Below are 11,586 nucleotides of genomic sequence, written 5' to 3' on the forward strand. Positions count from 1 at the left end.
AAGCCATCACTGTTAGGATCACGGCCACTTTCATCGACCAGCGCAAACACAGGCAGCCTCTAACTGCGGATGAATCCTGTCTGAAAAGGTTTGTGCTCCACATGTGTCTGATTGTTGTGTTTTATAGGACTGGTACTTGGATGTAATTAGACTTAGTTGATCAGTTAGCAGGTCACCCTTTAGTCCAACTACGGTCACTGCTGGCTCCAGAAGAAAAACATGGAGGTGTTTAAAATGCTGATGTTAAGGATTCCAAACAACCAAAGAAACAGAGTCCTGCTGTTAAGCATGGTGGAAAATAATTGTATGAAATGATGGTGGCAACTAATGATTGTTTTAATTATGAGTTCATCTACACAACATGCTCTGAACTCATTGGTTAACTTTTTTTAACAGGTTATAAACCAAAGTCTGAGATTTAATATACTTAACATGTAATATGAGACCAAATCTCCCAACTGTAGAAACATAAACAGAAAAACGAGCCAGGTGAAATAAATAAAGACGGTCTCCTTGGCCTATCTTCATTCGTTTTATTGTCAAGTTAACCTGCCGGTGTTCCTGTGGGAGCACATTTTAAAAAGTGATTTCTGTCACTTTTTTCTATTTCTCTATATAATTTATGTCCTTGTGCTATCTTTCTTCTTCCTCTGTTATTTCCCCCGGTATTTATCTGACTCACATCCTGAATGCAAACCCTTTCTGCTTATGTGAATCTTTCCTGCAAACATCAGGCAGCGTTTGTTTCTTTTTTTAATTCCAGGTGTCACCTTCTTTCTCTTCCACCAGGTACACCATTTCCCTTGTGTGTTCCTTTTAACCCAATGCAAAGTCACATCACTCCTCTTGTGCTCTGACTCCTTCGCTCAGCACTGCTCTATCACGATTCCTCTGCGCAGCTCAGGGACATTATTTCCACCCATTTTCCCCTCACCATTGGTTTATTGTGGCATTTATGAAAATTTATGCTTATTCAGTTCTTACACTCGTAAGTCACAGGAGATAAAAGTGTCAGCATAATGAGTAAAGTGTATAAATGGTGCTCAGCAGAAGAGAAAGCAGATACTGTAAGGTGCCACCAGCATACTGAAGCGTCAGCTCACTCTGGATGTGTGGGTGGTTTAATTATTTCTTTTTTTAAAGTTTTGGTGCTGTTTGGAGCCCCACCCTGCCGTACTGCAGACTTTTCCAAACAGTTCCTCCCTGGGCTGGAGCAGCAGCGCATGAGATACCTCCTCAGAAACCCCACAATCCCCAGTTTTCATCTAAACTGTTTTAGTTTCACGAGGTAAAACTTGCTTTCCTAAGGCGACCGAGTGACTGCCTGGAGATTTAATTATAGCATTATTGTGTCAGGACTGTTCAAGGGCCTTGCAGATATATAGGTCTTGCGTCATCTGCTGTGTGGCCTCCCAGTCATGGTTTCACTCATTTATGCAGAGAAAAAATATTTCAGTGCCTCCTACAGCCTGCAAATGAAAAGAGACTTGTGTCTTAATGCATCGAGAAACCTAATTATGTTTATGTTTCATAGTCTGAGGCGATGCATTCTTTTAATATAAAGACATTTGAATGTAAGTTGTGCATTAATATCACTACTAACTGCATGCAGCAATCTCATATCCACACACATGTTCTTGCTTCCTGATCTGTCACTACCTTAATGGGATTATCTCATTACCCTCATTTCCATCCCTCTTTTCTCTCCTCGCTCTTGTTCTCTCTCCATCTCGCCCGGTGCTGTTTGGGCACGTTGCTGTGTATTACGTAAGCTCTACAGCAGCAGCAGCAGCAGCAGCAGAGAGGGATGGAACCCATGAACACACCACACCTACCAGAGACTGCAGAGCTCAGCAGAAAATGTACCAGCACCAAAAGAGGGCGTGCCAGAGAGGAAGTGAACGAGGAGAAGGGAGAGTGAGATGAGGGCACACAAGGAAAGGAAAGAAATAGAAAAACATCAACTCTGTGTGTCTCTGCATGTGGCTGGAGGGACAAAAGGATCAAAGGAAAAAGAGCAAGACAGATGTGATGAAAATCATCAGAAGAGAAGGAGAGAAATGAGCGAGAGGAAGAATACAGCCTATAAAAATAACACCACCTACCCATTTTACCCTCAAATTCTTCATAAACTCACAAAATATTTAAAACAACCACTTTCTGTACCTAAGATATTCCACATTTTGAAGCACTAAAAGAAACAAATTCCCATTTGAAAGCCCTCAGACTGCATAAATGAACAATGATCTAATTTAATGGTGCTCAAAATGCTCCACAATCCAAAACCTAACGTAACTAATGTTCTTCCTGCACTGCTAGCAGCTGAGGAGCTGAGGACTTTGATGGCTTTTCCCACTTCGCAGGAGCATTAGTTATTGCACGGTGCATGGCTAATGTGGCAAACGTTACCATCTGTTTCCTTCCCTCCTACTCTATGTGCCCGTGTAGACTGTACTTTAATCAAATGGCACCCATCAAGGCTGAGAAATAAAGGCAACGCTTAAGTGCCAAAAACTGCAGGTCCCCTGATGACCACTGGAGGCTGGTTCCAAACAGAGACATTCCCCATGGACTCCAATGTTACAGTGTTCAACTCGTTCATCTCTACAGCAGAAATAAACATGTTTACAATGATTTTGGTCTCTAGCTGTTTTATATGACTCATGAACTGACTCATGGCACAGACCAGCGGTGCCCAACATCCGGGCCACGGACTGGTACCGGTTGAGTCTATACCGGGCCGCGAGAGTTGAGGCTCGGGTTTGAAATTTATGGTTTCCAGGGTTTTTACCATAGCGACCAGAGAGCATTAAGGGGCAGAGAGGAGGATGTTAAGGACGCTGCTAATAAAGTTACACAATTACACGGTCAATTCATGTTTATTATTATATTTACAAAATACCGTTTTTGTCTTGGTCATTTTATTTTATTTTGCTGTATTTATCTGCGACACCTTAAAGGCCGGTCTGTGAAAATATTGTCTGTGGTGCAAAAAATGGTTGGGGACCACGGGCATAGACTTTATATAAATAGATGAATGTAGTGACCATGACATCACCCAGTAACTAAAGAAGTCCCACTATGAAGTCTCAGCTGGTTTGGAACTGGACAACATCTGGCTGTGCATGCTGCTCACCTACTGGTTAATGCCTTGTCAGTCACACTGAAAACATCCCCTGGTTCATCTCCCTTCTGGACTAATAGTAAACATATTTCTAAATGAACTTCAAGACATCTTTTTTATGTATAGTCTATGGTTGCAAACCAAGCTAGCTAGCATTAGCTAATTATGTAGCTCTCAACCAATTAGGATCACTCATTCTGGCACCAAAACACAAGGCGACAAAATGTCCAACTAAAAGCTTCAAACAGGAGTGCACAAATTACTGGGTGATGCAATTCATGCTGCCATCTTTTATATACAGCAAAGAGCAAACAGATGCAAAGGTCAGTATTTATTCCTGTGAGTGAAAGCCCTGATTATTTACAGTCTATTTTTAACACTTTCAGTTCATTTATTTTCATAAATAACACGTAAACAAAACAAATGAAAGCAGCCGTAGAAGGAGAGAAAAAGGCAAAGACAGAGGAACAAGTGCTAAAATGTGGCTTTAAATATATGCAAACTGAAAGAGAGAGAGACATAGGGAATGGCCAGGAGGAAGGAGAGAGGGAGGGAGTGATGAAGGACAAAATGGAGAGTGAGTGGAAATGAGGGAGGGCGAGAGAGCGATAGAGAGAGATAAAAAAAAAGAGGAGAAAAGAGGGAAAGATAAATAATTAAATGACTGTGTTTGGCTGGAGAACAGAGGGGAGATGGAGGGATGAAGGGGAGGAGGAGGAAGGCAGGGAACAGAAGGCTGATTATGGCACACACTTGGGAAGTGAAGCAGTCTCACACATACTGTATGTAATGCTGATAATGTGTCGACGTTTACACACATGTAGCTTCAGCTGGCGATTATCGCAGGTACTCGCGCACACTTAACGTCCGCCCACGCGTCACAGCAGGCAGCCGGAGATGCAGAAACCGAACACGCGCTGCTGTTACACCAGACCACAACACAATCAAGCGTCGGATCAAACACAAACGCACACGCATTTGACTCCTGCTGCCAACACACACACGCTCTGTACAGCCATTTTCCAAGAAATCAGAGACATGTTGGGTTTTTTTCAGTGCTGCCATATTAAAAAGCATCAGACAGAAAACACACACAGTAAAGATTGACTGTAGAATCACACAAACACATTTTAGCAGGAAATCACCCCACCAAGGAAAGCTGGAGACGGATTCTTGCATTCAGATTGATTCAACATATTTTTTAAAAACAAAAATAAAAGTCTCTTTAATATTTATTCATACAGCTGTATATGTGCAATGATAAAGAATCCATCCATCCTGAAATTTGAGATACACTCCCTAATTTCCTTCGGGATTAATAAAGTATGCTGATTCTGATTAAAATTTTCAGTAACAAATAGTCTTCCTGAGACACAAAGATCATCGTGCAATATGACTTCGATTCACAATCTCAGATCCACTCCGACCATAAGCAAACGAAGTGTTAATGATTCATGTTACAGAATCATGCCTCTTCTCCCTCAAGGGAAGTTGAGTCACTATAGTGTGTAAACAGATGCTATACCTTTGAGATAGATGGATGCACTTTTATTCATTCAGTCTAAAATTACAAAACATATTAAACAACATTTTTGTAAATGTGCCAAATTGATAAACTGACTGATGTGCTACTCCTAACCCTTGGCTCTTTGAGAGGAACAGCTGATGGTGCTTAGACTGTAGACAAAGACTGACGTAGCTTTTCTTTCTGGAAAGTGGAGTCAGCACAGAAGGCGGTAAATCCTGTGGTTTCAAAAAAAGATGTCTGGCTCTATAGAAGTCTGAGGAAATGACGCTACTTCTCACTTGACCTGTGATCTTATTGGATATATAAGTAAAACTGGCAGAACGTCATAGTGGCTATTTCCCAGTGTGACATGCTCAAGAATCATAAACCTCTGAACCTGGAGACTCAACTCAGGAAGTCACAGACTTCAAAGTGCAATCCCACAAAGGCCTCGAAGCCATTATATGTACATACAGTAAATATAAGATTTCCAAAGCAACCATGGCATCTCCCACTGGTTTCTGAAGTCCCGCTGTGAAGCCCGAAGCTGAGCCATGTCAGCTTTTTAAAACTAGCTGTCATGGAGCTGACTGTGAAATCGATGGACACTGCGTAGGCTAGCAACTAGTCGGTCACACAGCAAAGCTTACCCTCAGTCCTCCTTGGCTCTAATTGTTACTGAAATATACAAAACAGGCCTCATGTTGTATTCAATCAGCCTTAAAACTATCGACTTAAGATGGGACCATAAACTCATCAGGACGGTGCTCATGCTGGAAGCTCAAATGCACGAGATAGAGCTTCTTTCATTCTGAGATGTTCGCTGGTTAAAGGATGAAAAACAACAAACCAGCTGCAATAAAGAGAGAAGCTAGCCACAAAGTAAGACAAATGCATGATGCATTCATCCTTTTTGCTTGAAATGTGACATGCAAACAGCAAAAAATAAACATCTATCGCTGCTTCAAATCAATTAAAATCTATATCTCACTATTTTTTTAATCATATATACTTCATCCATCCATTTCTGTAGTTTACTGACAAAGCGTAGCTGGAACTTATCCCAGCTTTCATGCAGTAAGAGGTGAGACACACCCAGATCACCAGTCCATCACACACGGACACCTCACATCCACACCTAAGGCCATTTAAGCCAGCATGCACCACCAGGTCGCCCATATTCATTTCACTAGTCTGTAAAGACTTTCAAAACCCTTAACTTTCCTTTTTTCAGTTATTGTTTGTTACTTTTCCCTTGAGGACGCGTTCCTGGAATGATTAAATAATGATTCCTGCTGTAAAAGCTGAATGTAGGACAAGTTATGAAATATTGTTGTTTTAATACCATCTCATTGTATCTCATGTCATATCAATTTTCACTGCTGTACTTTATTTATTGATTAATATTTGTTGCTTCTGTCAACCCCCACTCATAAATGTACCTGCTGCAAAAGCACTAACACACACACACACACACACACACACACACACACACACACACACACACACACACACACACACACACACCTATTTGTGCCTCTCAATCAAACACATACACGGTTGATGTACCGAGGACTCAAACGTAATTGACTGCAGGATCATACACACAGACACAAACACACACACACAAACACACACACACACACACACACACATAGCATTCCTACAGCCAAGACTCACATGACCAAATACACACGCAATACACTTGACAGCCATTTTACAAGAAACCAAAGGAAATGCAGGCAGCAAACAGACACACACATTTTCTGTTAGATAGTTTGTCATAACACATCTAGCAAACACACACACACACACACTTACACTTCATAATGACAGTTGAAAGCTTTAACCCTCCTCCCCCTCTCACAAACCAGCTCACACACACAAAAAGCCATGACACACATAAATAAACCACAAATTAGTATCTAAAACTGCAGCTCTCTCACACACACACACACACACACAAGCTGCCACAAGACATCAAACCAATGCGTTCTTGCAAGAGGTTGTTCACACAGATTATGTGCATGTTGCCAAAACACACACAGACAAATACACATCATTTCCTTCCTCCTCTATACGCACACACACATTTTTGAAAGCCACAACAATGCAACATTTAGACACACATCTAAAACTGACGCTTACACACATCTTTCAGTACATGCACACACATGCATGACTTCCGGTCTTACACACACACACACATACACAGTTGGACTACGACCTCTCACACACACATGCAGTAAGACCTAAAACTGAAGCATTTCATTCTCGTGCACAACCTTCTGTATCCGCTATGCAGCACACAGAAAAGACACGCAATTACAATGATGCAGGAACACAAAGATGCAAAGAGGAAGAGAGGATTTCCTGCCTTTACCTGATGCCGGTGTGTGTGTGTGTGTGTGAGTGAGTTCTGCCTTTTACGGCGACTGAGAAAATACTGGAGAGGCAGAGCGATGAGAGAGAGAGAAACAGGAGGGGAGGAGGAAGAGAAGAGGAGAGAAGGAGGGGGTGATATATATGTGCGAGTGTGTGTCAGAGGGAGGAGGGGAGGGAGATGACTCAGAAGGGAGATGGGGAGAGGAAGAGGAGGGTTAATTAAAAAGGAGGAGATGGATGGAGGGATGAGGATGGGGTGCAGAGGCTCTTTGCCTGACAGAGGACGTAAAAATAGATGAAGGCAGGACCGGTTCTCGCGCTGCGTGTCTCCCTGCCTCTCTCTGGTGCTGCAGTGGGGTTCAGCTGATGTATATATGGTTACATAATTGAGCCTTCTCCACTATACTCACACAACATGATGCTCAGTGTGTGTAATGCTCATGTTGTAGGGAGATAAATATGACATAACAAGCAAAAATTGTGTGTTGCACTAAAAAGATATCAAGTGAAGTTGAACTATGGCCGTGCTGTACTTTCCTGTGATACTGATTTAACCTGTTTAACCAGGTGGGTCATTAAACACATCAACTGTTAGTTACAATGTTTGCCTGAAAACGGGAAAATCCTTGTGGGGACATGAGGAAGGACTAAAAAAGAAATTAAAGAAATTAAAGAACAGTAGCAACATACCGACTGACAAAATGCTGCCCTCTGGTGGTGAAAATGTAAAGTTTTCAGAGCGTAATTACCAAAAATCTGCATTTAAGCATATATAACCTAAATTTATGATGATTCAGTGCTTGAATAAAACCCCGAGCCTTAAATTGAAGCTGTTTATAATGAGGGCTGTCAGTTCCAGCAGCTAATTTACTGATTGTTTGGGAGTCTGTAAAAAAGAAAATGAATTGCCTGGATTTCATATTTTGTGCATCCTATTCATTTTTACCCAGCAGATGTTTTTCTTTAGTAGATATCCATGTGTAGGGCAGAAGGCTAAAAGCATGTTTACTCTTTACAGAATGAGAGATGAAAGAAATGCTCTTGAGAAACTAACCAGCTTTGTTTCTTCTGTTTTGATTTTTAGTTTTGTCCCTTTAATGCACGTACACGCTAATTTATCCACTTTTTACCACACAGCGAAGGTGCTTTCCATATTAACTTGTACTCATGATTTAACTAAAACTTGTATCTCTATATTTTCACTGGTGTTGTGTGATATTTCCCGATTTGTTTGTAACTTGGTTAAGTTATGGTGGTGTAACCAAAGACTCCAGTGATCTTTCACCAATAAAATTTTACTTTCACCAAATCAAATTCTGGCCTGCGGCGCAAATCCACCGTCGTGTCCTGAAAATGCTTCTAAACTGATGAGTTTACAGGAACTGTGACTGCGTTCTGGACAGAGCTCACCATAACTTCATTGTTCTTCCTTTGTTCTGTGCAGAATCGTGTTGAGCTGTGTCCTTGCTGCTCTAAAAACAGACCGGTGACGCTGCTAATGCTGAGAGTGACACTGATACACATTGATAGGGCAAAAGGGTGAAGCCAGTGTGTGCTCAGTGTGTGTCACGGTTGTCTATTATGGTGTGTCTTTGCCTGCATGCAAGAGTATTATCGGGCAGGTGCATACATCCACCTGTGCGAACGTCTCTGGGTGCACTTCTGTGTGTGTGCGAGAGTGTGAGATAATCTATAATTAAATTCCTGAGTTTAATGGGATTATCTTTGGGAGACAAGCGGCACATCGTCATTGGCATCAATCCCTGTGGTTAGCTATGGGTGAGCGACTAAGAGAAACATATATACAGAAGGAGAGAGAGAGAGAGAGAAATGGGGGCAGATGAGAAAAAAACATGAGGGAGCAACAAAGAGGATTTTTTTCCCCAAAAAGCACTGATGAGATCAAAAAGCAATGAAATGCATGTGAAGTGAGCAAAACAGCGAGGCCATCCAGAGGGACGGAGTAATAGAGGAGCACCTCGCATTGTAATTATCTCATTTTCTGCTGCATTATCGCTGAAGGTTGACAAGCCTTTCCCTCGGCGAGGTCTCCCTTCACCTCCAGCACATCAGTGCTGACCAGGCCAACCAAACAAACAGATTTATCCCTATTAAAGACATAATACAGAGGACCAGCTTGCATATTCACTCATACTCATCTACATGGCTATTTTTACAAGCTTATGAACTGTCCACATCCAATTCCTAACTCATTATCGACCAGAGTCTGATCATTTCGACACAGCAGAACAGCTCTTCCCTGACCTCACGCTGTTTTCCACTGCGGTCAAGGGAAACAAATTAGATTGGATTGGTGTAAGAACTTGTATAGTATACTATAATATACTTAGTTATTTCTTGGATGACTTAAAATGTATCATATAAATGTTTAAAATCTATTTTAAACTTTTTTAAAGGCATTTTTAATGACCAGCAGGGGGCAACACCTCTAGTTGCAAAAAGAAATCTGTTTGCACAGAAGACTATTGGAAAAAAGTTTGGACTCTTCGCTCTATTACTGCAGTAAATAATCATTTTCTGCCTTAGCCACTCATTTCAGGTCATATTGAATAAAATATTATATCAGGGAGTTTTGTTTTGTAAATAAAGTATAGTTGTTAGCAAAGATAACGAAGGCAAAAACTATCAGCATGAGACTCCAAAACAGGATTTCATTAACCGATGAGCGATTTCACAGTGTTACATCCATGCTGTCTATAGATTAAACAAGCAGGGCGCGCATTCAGTGGCTAATACTAATCATATACAATGAAATTTAACATGTTTTGTTAAACAGATACAAAAAATGTAGCACGTTACAGGCTGAATTGCTCATTTTAAAGGTGCCTTGAATTTGAAATCTTTTCCTAATTTTTTCGTTGCTCAAATGGAAATGTCAGCAAGTGTGGAGTGTATGAATCCATGGAGATTTCTGAAGTAGCAGAGAACACCAGGACGCTCTCTGGTTGTGTTAAAACGTGTAAAATGGCCCTTGAAAATGAGCATTGCAGTGACCCTAAAAAGAAAAACAAAAGTATCCTCAGTGTGTACTTTATCTCCCTCTGGTGATCACTGAGGAAAATCTGTCAGTCTATGTGTGGTTTTTACATTTTATTGAACTGGAGCCAGGTTATTAATGCGAATCTCTACTGTTAACCTAAAATATCAGTTTTAAATTCGATTATGTGGCTCTATGTTGTACCTTTTAATGCTAAGATGACCTCTGATTGTGCATCCAGGGACTGTTTTAGATTATCTTTTAAATCATTTTCTTCTCAACCAAAAATGGGTGAAACCACTTCTCTGTTGTCCTGGTTTTGTTTGATCACGATAAAACTGTTTTACTTTCTATTTTAGACACATGTATTTTAAAAAATCAGTGACAAAAAACACAATGAATAATAACAGAAAGAAGAGACATAATTTAACCACAAATCTCGAAGAAAGAAAATGTTTAAAGACCGTAGAATATAAGCTCTGAAAATTGAAAACTGAGCAGAGGATTAGAAATAAGCTTGTGCTCTAGCTCAGGTGGTGAATATAAGAACCTATTTACACCTGGTTGTTGCAGGGAGACAAAGTGACGACAAAGACAAAGTGACGTCACATCCGCAGGCACTAGCTGCACTGTTTTGGCCATGCTGACCTCCCAGGTTTCCTACCATTTTAGCAAGTGCCCCTGTTGCCACAGCCAAATTAAAGACACAAGTTTATGATCGTGTTGGCATTTACTGCAATGTTAATGAAAGAGATGTTGCAACAGTTTGAAACGATGAAACTTTAAAAATCTTTACTCCTACTCATGCTCTCACTGGGAGTATAAATGTTTCCAAGCTGTGACGATGTCACTGCGCAAAGCCACCAATGTGGTGAGCATGATGCCCTCATAGGCTTGGACAGGTGAAGGCCTGACTGGGTGTTTGATCATGTTAAGCAAATTTTTCTATTTTTCTGAGAAAAATATAAAATTAAAAAATATAAAATTTGCATTTCTTACAGATGCAAAATTTCTCAGTGATGTAAATTTCATAACGAGCAGACCTTTGAGTGCCTGCCTGTTTTTTGTGATTGCACAAGAATTTACATTACACCTGCACTGTAATGTAACTATAATGTAATACAGTGTTATTTTAATAAGATTTTTTTTTTAAATAATAAATACATTACCTATTACCTGTGGCCGTGTTGTTTTAAATCAATTACAGAATAAAAGACTAATAAAAGAAAGACTGAAAGATTAATAAAGATTGTATTTTACAGTGATTGGTTTAAGTACAGGAACGTGGTAATTTTTAAGCCATAAAAATTCTCACATACCTTCCACACAAAGCTTGATTTTTTTAAAATTAAAACCGGAAATAAAAACTAAATAAATAATGAATAAAAACTCATGTACCATAACTTTTAATTTATATATTTTTGTGATGTTAACTAAATTAAAGCGAGTTAGAATTAACAAACGCTTTTATACATGAAGAGTAATAAAAACAGAGGAACTTGAATATAACATGGGTCATAGTTCCGCCTTGGGTGAGGAGGGGTAGTTTACAGGAAGCACCTGAACGTAGCA

The sequence above is a fragment of the Diplotaxodon limnothrissa genome, linkage group LG22 (assembly GCF_057381915.1).
Source record: "Diplotaxodon limnothrissa isolate DT_005_m linkage group LG22, D_limnothrissa_male_GT1.1, whole genome shotgun sequence".
Lineage (NCBI taxonomy): Eukaryota > Metazoa > Chordata > Actinopteri > Cichliformes > Cichlidae > Diplotaxodon > Diplotaxodon limnothrissa.